Source organism: Heteronotia binoei, chromosome 11, assembly GCF_032191835.1.
Source record: "Heteronotia binoei isolate CCM8104 ecotype False Entrance Well chromosome 11, APGP_CSIRO_Hbin_v1, whole genome shotgun sequence".
Lineage (NCBI taxonomy): Eukaryota > Metazoa > Chordata > Lepidosauria > Squamata > Gekkonidae > Heteronotia > Heteronotia binoei.
In genome coordinates this window covers 81,055,157-81,065,081 of record NC_083233.1, presented here as the reverse complement: position 1 = coordinate 81,065,081, position 9,925 = coordinate 81,055,157, and positions in this window count along the sequence as shown.

Sequence of the window (9,925 nt, the reverse complement as noted above, 5' to 3'; positions counted from 1 at the left end):
GGCAGAGGTTGTCCTTGAAAGGGCAGCTGCTGTGAGAGCCCTCTCCAGCCCCACCCACCTCAGAGGGTGTCTGTTGTGGGGAAGGAAGGTAAAGGAGATTGTGAGCCGCTTTGAGACTCTTTGGAGTGGAGGGCGGGATATAAATCCAATATCTTCTTCTTCTTCTTCTTCTTTATTGAATGCAGTATTTTTCATAACTCTGGAGGGTTTTTTTTCACATGTCTTCCTTTGCTTTCTCTTTGCTGTCTTAATACACTCCATTTATCATCTTCATTGTTTTAGGAAGCTGAATTTGCAGAGGGGGTTATCTCTTCCTGTATTGTTTCTAAAAGAAACATTCTGCAATAACATTTCAATAACCGCAGCAGGAAGTTAAAACACTAAAGGCAAACCTGAAATCCAATTTATCGTGGGCTTTCTGTTCTCTAGAATTCCTAGTCAAATTTTTCAAGGGCAACATGACCAGCAGTTATATTTTTAAATGTGCCATCATGATTTAAACAATTATAGGTAAATGGTGATCATGTCACACAACTAAATTGGAGCTCTCTAGTTTTGGTTGGGGGGGGGGGTGGTTGACATTTTAAAATTGTTATTTTAAGTAGCATGAGCAATACATAACATTATATAACGTACAGAACAGTTAACTGGTACAGCAATTAATATGAGAATAAACATACAAGATCTTTATACTAGCTATCTGAGAGAGATAAAGATGCATAGAACCTCATAGTATTTGTATTAATCTGTTCCAAGTCACAGCTACTCATAACATAACAAAAAAAATCTTTTTCAAGATAACTTCTTAACTCCATCAATGGATAATGGCCTTTTTAAAACAATGGGATAACATAACTTTATAATGGACGGAAAAAAACAATTTCGTTAAGACCTTAGTTTTACCAAAAATTTATATGCTACTTTCGAGCTTTACCCATCCCAGTTTCTACTTATTTTAAAACTTGGCAGAAATAATTTGCATATTTTATTTGGAGCTACAAAAAAACCCACATTGAGCTTTCAATCAAAAGACCTCTCAGGCAAGGTAGTCTTAACTTCCCAGATCTTAAGCTTTATTATGAGGCAGTCCAATTAACAAATCTAATCAAACTACTCAATCCAAGCATTGAGCTAGATCAGAAACATACTGAGCCATTGTTTGTCCACCCCAAAGTAATAAATGATGCGGTTTGGAACAACTCAAAAGAGAGACCAAAGTCCATAAATGACAATATATTTTTAGCCCACACCTTAAAATTGTGGGATACAAGGAAGAAAAAGATATTTGTAGGCAATGCAGAATAGCCGTAGATGTAGCACACTTCAGTCGTAGGACATAAATATTTTAAATCTTTATTTTCTCCCTTCCCTGTTCCTCGGAACTAGTGGGAGTTTTCTTAATTGTTCCTTATCCAGTGTCACCAGAGTAGCTGCATGAGTTTAAGATTGTGAGAGTTACCTCAGCTTTCCTCTTGGCAAGATGGCACAGGTTTGCCAAGAGCATCGGTAACCAAATGCTGGCCATTGCTGGTGAGACAGACAACAAGAGCTCTTCTGCAGGCCGCAACCAGGGAAATGGCCGGTTGCACTAAGCATGCTGGACAAAGAGCAGAGCACCCGCTGGTCAGCACAGCCTTGAGGCAGTTCAGAGACAGATCTGGTTTCTAGCGATCGATATAAGGAATCTATTAATTAGACATTAAATCCAGGCGGAAGGCATGTCAGGAAAATAATTAGCATGGACTGCTTGAGGATTAAAAGTAAGAAAAATGCTTAACAGGGTTTACACTGACGTTTAGTGGGTTTATCTGAAAATATGTAAAAGGAAAGAAGGGGGGAGGGAGAGGTGGAAGGAAAGCAACTTTAACTTTAAATGCATTATCCAAGCTGCTGGCTGGCTTGGCTTGGAGAAGGGATTTTAAAAGAGAAATGCCTTCTCCAAGCCAGCCAACGGTGTGCTGGGGGGCTCCAAGAGCCACACAATATGTGTGAAAGCGCCACGTGTTTCCGTTTGGCTGCCCCCAGTGTAGAACTAAGTGCTGACACCTTTATGTTCTTTGAAGCCAGTTAAAATGGTAAAGATGTTTTTGTGCTTCACGGTGGGAAGCACCATCAAGTCACAGCTGACTTATGGCGACCCGTAGGGTTTTCAAGGCAAGAGGCGAACAGAGGTGGCTCACCATTGCCTGCCTATGCGTCACCACCCTGGTATTCCTTGGAGGTCTCCCAGCCAAATACTAACGGGAGCCGACCCTCCTTAACTTCTGTGATCTGATGATATTGGGCTAGCCAGGTCGGGTCAGTTTAAATGTCAATAAAAATAAAACTTGTGTGTGATGAGATTCTTTAATAGTACTGTTGTGCTGTATCTCAGCTAAATCTAGGATAACTGGAATAGTACATCTGTTGCCAGGAGACTTAGCCATTGGGATGCTAAACAGAAGGCTGTGACTTCTTAAATGCAAGCCATTATTGATATGATCTTGGTAAAGGGCTACTGGTGAGTGTCCAAGGAGTTGGCAGACACGTAACATCCTGCTGTACCAATGTCATCAAATTGATTATCATTACTAATACTGTGCATGGAAGGAGCTGTGATTTCCACACTGCCCCATTCTGTTTCAGGGCCTTCCTGATTCCTCAGGGCAAAACACATTTGCCGGAAACGAAATGTTATTGATTTCAATGGAATTTAATTCCAAGTATATTTGCTCAGGATCACAGTCCACGTCTGCATTTTGCAGTAAATGTCAAATAATTTGAGCTTTTGTTTAGGAGATGGAATTTGACACTGATTACAGCCCTAGTGAGTTTTGTTTTTGTGATTTTTGAAGCAGAGAGCCAAAAGGAAACAGGGATGGAAGGATGAAATAAAGAAATAGCAATGGAAAATATTACGAAGTTCAGTTATAAATTAAGAACAAGCAATGCATCATTCTGTAATATAAAAATCAGTATTACAGAGAGAGAGAGCATGTGAACAAGTATACTTGTTCTGGCCATCAAAACCAATGAAGTAGCTTTAAACTGATTTTAGAAAATTGTGCTTGTCAATGTGTGAAATTAACATGGAGATTTTATTAGTTTCTAAACTGAGTACATGTGCTTCAGAACTGCCCAGATGTTCTCTTCCTTACTGCTTAACCATCCTTCATGCATTTCTTTTTCCTTAAGAATATTTGCACATTTAGAATCTCGAGAGTCCCCTGGACTGCAAGAAGATCCAATCAGTCAGTCCTAAAGGAAATCAACCCAGACTGTTCACTGGAAGGCCAGATGCTGAAGCTGAAGCTCCAATACTTTGGCCACCCAATGAGAAGGGAGCACTCCCTGGAGAAGATCCTGATGCTAGGAAAGACAGAAGGCAAAAGAAGAAGGGGACGGCAAAAGGCAAGATGGCTGGACAGCGTTTCTGATGTAACGAACACGAATTTGAGCAGACTTCAGAGGATGGTGGAAGACAGGAGGGCTTGGCGTGACTTTGTCCATGGGGTCGCAAAGAGTCGGACTCGACTGTGCGACTGAGCAACAACAACACTATTGTTTAAGTGTTTTCATTATAGTTTAAATTGCATGTTTTGTTTCAGAGAAAAGGATACTGGCACAGGGGTTTTTGAACATCTAAACACATTAACATCCTTGACGGCTTCAGGGATAATACAAATCTCAAAAGTTAAGGGCAGAACTCTCCATCTTTTAAGAACAAACTGGCTCCCCTCAAATGTGTAGGAGATAACTTGGGATGAACTTTAGGGTGTGTATGTAGGAGATATTTGGGATAAATTTTAGGGTGTTCAAGTCCTAACTATTGACAAGGCAACGCTGTATTTTTTGCATTTTCTTTTTTTTTTTTAAATTAAACTTTTAAAAATTATATACAACAAGTGCAGTCAAATATTCACAAAATACTTGACCCTTAAATCCCCCTCCCCCCAGGTAAAAACCTATAAGAACACATCTATACCATTATCCCAGGATCAGATTCAGACGGGCGAAGTTCAAGAGGTAGGTACAACAGCAAGACAATATGATCAAAATAAAACGTGGCATAATAAATCCCCTACACTAACAGAGTTCAAAAGAGCTTCGCTTATAGAATGCGTTTTCACATTCGGCTTGGTCTAGTGGCGAAGAATGTCGGACTAGGTTTTTGGAGAACCAGGTTCCAATTTGTGCTTTGCCGTGGGAGTTTGCTAGGTGACCTTCTTTTCGCCTAACCTACCCCACAGGGTGGTTGTCAGGATAAAAATGGAACAGGAGATAATGATACTGCAAGCTGCTTTGATTCCATATTGGAGAGAAAATTAGGGTGTAATATCTAAATAAATTATATTTGACTTATCTTGGTTTTTACTGCATACGATTTCTACAGAGGTGTTTTTTTGTAGAAGAAGTCCAGCAGGAACACATTTGCACAGTTTTTTCTTTGGGGGGGGGTTTAGAAAAAGCCCCGCAGGAGCTCATATATATATTAGGCCACACCTCTGATGTCAACTAGGGTTGCCAATCCCCAGGTGGGGGCAGGGGATCCCCTGGTTTGGAGGCCCTCCCCTCGCTTCAGGGTGATCAGAAAGCGGGGTGGAGAGGAAAATATCTGCTGGGCCTCGTTATTCCCTATGGAGACCTATTTTTCCCTATGGAGACCTATTATTCCCTATGGAGAATTGATCCATGGGTATCTGGGGGGGGCTGTTTTTGGAGGTAGAGGCCCCAAAATTGCAGCATATCTGCCAGTGCTTCTCCTCAAAACACCCTCCAAATTTCAAAAGGATTGGACCAGGGGGTCCAATTCTATGAGCCCCCAAAGAAGGTGCCCCTATCCTTCATTATATCCAATGGAGGGAAGGCATTTAAAAGGTGTGCGGTCCCTTTAAAAGTGATGGCCGGAACTCCCTTTGGAGTTCAATGATGCTTCTCACAACCTTGCTCCTGGCTCCACCCCCCAAAGTCTCCCGGCTCCACCCCATGTCTCCTGGCTCCACCCCCAAAGTCTCCCGGCTCCACCCCGAGTGGCCCCAGTTCTTTCTTGAATTGGTCTTGGCAACGTTAGATGTCGCCATAGTTTCACACAGGGTGTTTTTCTAGACCCTGCCAAGGTCCCTCCCCTTCCCAGGCTCCACCCCTAACATCTCCAGATATTTCCCAGCCAGGGTTTGGCATCCCCAAGGATCCAATTTGTCGTTGTTAGGAGAGAAGAGAAGAGGAGAGGCATTCTCTTGGCTGTGTTACAGTTTGCTTCAGTCAAGGACTGGAGGCAGAGCCCTATATATTCCACTATGATCGAATACATACAGTCTGCATGCCGCCCGCCGTGCAATATGGTCGCTGCTGAGATTAAGCACAAGCCCTTCATGCTCCATTGGCAGCCTCGCAGCCTGATGAGCTGAAAAAGGAACGTTGCTAGGAAAAAAGGGCAAGCAGTACAGTTTCAGTAGGCTTGCCAATCCCCACGTCCCAGCGGGGGTTCTTCCGCTTTCCCAGGCTCCTTCCCGCCCCCAGTCAGCTGGCCGGCGGGGGAAAGCCCAACCCCCAGAGGACCATGTGACTTTCCTCCTCCGGAGGCTTCAGTCTCCGATTGAAAGGCTTCCTCTTGGGATGGGGTGTCTGTGTTACTCTGAAGAAGTTGGCAGCAACTCGTGAGTAGAGAGGCCAATCCCTCGCTTCAGAGTCGCCAGAAACATGGGGCGGGGAAACGTCTGCTGAGCACTTCATTATTCCCTATGTGGCGACCGATTCTCATAGGGTAAAATGGGGAATTGATCTGGAGGTTTCAGGGGCTCTGGGGGAGCTGTATTTTGAGGTAGAGGCACCAAATTTTCAGTATAGTATGTAGTGCCTCTCCCCAAAGTACCCCCCAAGTTTCAAAATGATTGGACCAGGGGATCCAATTCTATGAGCCCCAAAAGAAGGTGCCCCTATCCATTATTTTCTATGGAAGGAAGAAATTTTAAAAGGTGTGCTGTCCGTTTAAATGTGATGGCCAGAACTCCCTTGGAGTTCAATGATGCTTGTCACACCCTCGTTCCTGGCTCCAACCCAATGTCTCCTGGATCCACCCCCAAAGTCCCCAGATATTTCTTGAATTGGACTTGGCCACCCTACGTTTCAGGAGAGCAGAGCATGGGCACCATCAGAAGAAGGTCAGGTGCACCTAAATCCCACTCAGTTGCAATTAGCCATTCACAGTGGCTCAGTTCAGAAATCATGATCGGCTTGATTCCCCGCTAGCCTTATGCTGCTCTCACGCTCCTCTTCTCCCCGGGCTTCTGCCGGATTTCACACTCTCTGCAACTCGCTCCGACTCTTTCGCGCAGCAAACAAGATCCTCTAAAAACCGGTTTCTGTTTGCCGCGCGAAAAAGGCAAAGCGAGTTGCAGCCCCGAGGCAGAGAGTGTGAAATCCGACGAAAGCCCCGCAGAGAAGAGGAGCGTGAGAGCGGCAGAAGGCGAGTGGGGAATGGGTCTTAGCCAAAGAGGCTTAACCAGGGCTTTTTTGGAGCAGGAAGGCACAGGAACACAGTTCTGGCTGGCCTGGTGTCAGGAGGTGCGGCCTAATATGCAAATAAGTTCCTGTTGGGCTTTTCTTACAAAAAAGCCCTGTGTGAAACAATGGTGATGTCAGGGGGCGTGGGCTAATATGCAGATAAGTTTCTGCTGGGCTTTTTCTACAAAAAAGGCCCTGGCCTTAACTATAAGAACAGAAGAGAAGCCGTGTTGGATCAGGCCAGTGGCCCCTCCAGTCCAACACTCTGTGTCACATAAGAACATAAGAGAAGCCATGTTGGATCAGGCCAGTGGCCCCTCCAGTCCAAGACTCTGTGTCACATAAGAACATAAGAGAAGCCATGTTGGATCAGGCCAGTGGCCCCTCCAGTCCAACACTCTGTGTCACATAAGAACATAAGAGAAGCCATGTTGGATCAGGCCAGTGGCCCCTCCAGTCCAACACTCTGTGTCACATAAGAACATCAGAGAAGCCATGTTGGATCAGGCCAGTGGCCCCTCCAGTCCAACACTCTGTGTCACATAAGAACATCAGAGAAGCCATGTTGGATCAGGCCAATGGCCCCTCCAGTCCAACACTCTGTGTCACATAAGAACATCAGAGAAGCCATGTTGGATCAGGCCAGTGGCCCCTCCAGTCCAAGACTCTGTGTCACAGAAGAACATAAGAGAAGCCATGTTGGATCAGGCCAATGACCCATCCAGTCCAAGACTCTGTGTCACAAAAGAACATAAGAGAAGCCATGTTGGATCAGGCCAAAGGCCCATCCAGTCCAACACTCTGTGTCACATAAGAACATAAGAGAAGCCATGTTGGATCAGGCCAGTGGCCCATCCAGTCCAACACTCTGTGTCACATAAGAACATAAGAGAAGCCATGTTGGATCAGGCCAAAGGCCCATCCAGTCCAACACTCTGTGTCACATAAGAACATAAGAGAAGCCATGTTGGATCAGGCCAGTGGCCCACCCAGTGCAACACTCTGTGTCACAGAAGAACATAAGAGAAGCCATGTTGGATCGGGCCAATGGCCCATCCAGTCCAACACTCTGTGTCACATAAGAACATAAGAGAAGCCATGTTGGATCAGGCCAGTGGCCCATGCAGTCCAACACTCTGTGTCACAGAAGAACATAAGAGAAGCCATGTTGGATCAGGCCAATGGTCCACCCAGTGCAACACTCTGTGTCACAGAAGAACATAAGAGAAGCCATGTTGGATCAGGCCAATGGTCCACCCAGTCCAACACTCTGTGTCACATAAGAACATAAGAGAAGCCATGTTAGATCAGGCCAGTAGCCCATCCAGTCCAACACTCTGTGTCACAGAAGAACATAAGAGAAGCCATGTTGGATCAGGCCAATGGTCCACCCAGTGCAACACTCTGTGTCACAGAAGAACATAAGAGAAGCCATGTTGGATCGGGCCAATGGCCCATCCAGTCCAACACTCTGTGTCACATAAGAACATAAGAGAAGCCATGTTGGATCAGGCCAATGGTCCAGCCAGTCCAACACTCTGTGTCACATAAGAACATAAGAGAAGCCATGTTGGATCAGGCCAGTGGCCCATCCAGTCCAACACTCTGTGTCACATAAGAACGTAAGAGAAGCCATGTTGGATCAGGCCAATGGCCCATCCAGTCCAATTCTCTGTGTCACATAAGAACATAAGAGAAGCCCTGTTGGATCAGGCCAATGGCCCATCCAGTCCAACACTCTGTGTCACAGAAGAACATAAGAGAAGCCATGTTGGATCAGGCCAATGGCCCATCCAGTCCAACACTCTGTGTCACAGAAGAACATAAGAGAAGCCATGTTGGATCAGGCCAATGGTCCATCCAGTTCAACACTCTGTGTCACATAAGAGAAGCCATTTTGGATCAGGCCAGTGGCCCATCCAGTCCAACACTCTGTGTCACATAAGAACGTAAGAGAAGCCATGTTGGATCAGGCCAATGGCCCATCCAGTCCAATTCTCTGTGTCACATAAGAACATAAGAGAAGCCCTGTTGGATCAGGCCAATGGTCCACCCAGTGCAACACTCTGTGTCACATAAGAACATAAGAGAAGCCATGTTGGATCGGGCCAATGGCCCATCCAAACCAACACTCTGTGTCACATAAGAACATAAGAGAAGCCATTTTGGATCAGGCCAGTGGCCCATCCAGTCCAACACTCTGTGTCACATAAGAACGTAAGAGAAGCCATGTTGGATCAGGCCAATGGCCCATCCAGTCCAATTCTCTGTGTCACATAAGAACATAAGAGAAGCCCTGTTGGATCAGGCCAATGGTCCACCCAGTGCAACACTCTGTGTCACATAAGAACATAAGAGAAGCCATGTTGGATCAGGCCAATGGCCCCTCCAGTCCAACACTCTGTGTCACATAAGAACATCAGAGAAGCCATGTTGGATCAGGCCAATGGCCCATCCAGTACAACACTCTATGTCACATAAGAACATAAGAGAAGCCATGTTGGATCAGGCCAATGGCCCCTCCAGTCCAACACTCTGTGTCACATAAGAACATCAGAGAAGCCATGTTGGATCAGGCCAATGGCCCATCCAGTCCAACTCTCTGTGTCACATAAGAACATAAGAGAAGCCATGTTGGATCAGGCCAATGGCCCATCCAGTCCAACACTCTGTGTCACATAAGAACGTAAGAGAAGCCATGTTGTATCAGGCCAATGGCCCATCCAGTCCAATTCTCTGTGTCACATAAGAACATAAGAGAAGCCATGTTGGATCAGGCCAATGGCCCATCCAGTCCAACACTCTGTGTTGCACAGTGGCCAAAAAACCCCCAAGTGCCATCAGGAGGTCCACCAATGGGGCTAGAAGCCCTCCCACTAGCCTTCCCCAGCACAAGCACCAAGAATACAGAGCATCACTGCCCCAGACAGAGAGTTCCAAGAATAGGCTGTGGCTAATAGCCACTGATGGACCTCTGCTCCATAGAAGAAGAAGATGGTATTGGATTTATATCCTGCCCTGTACTCTGAATCTCAGAGTGGCTCACAATCTCCTTTACCTTCCTCCCCCACAACAGACACCCTGTGAGGTGGGTGGGGCTGGAGAGGGCTCTCACAGCAGCTGCGCTTTCAAGGACAACCTCTGCCAGAGCTATGGCTGACCCACGGCCATCCCAGCAGGTGCAAGTGGTGGAGTCGGGAATCAAACCCGGTTCTCCCAGATAAGAGCCCGCACACTTAACCACTACACCAAACTGGCTCTCCATATGCTTATCCAATCCCCTCCTGAAGCTGGCTATGTTTGTAGCTGCCTAAAAAACTATGGTTTTGTGGTTGACCGGTTTGCCATTGAGGAGCAAACTAGACCCAGAAGCCATGACTTATGGCTTGGTGTGGAAAAATGTTAGTATTGACATAGGGTTGCCAACCTCCAGTGGGGGCCT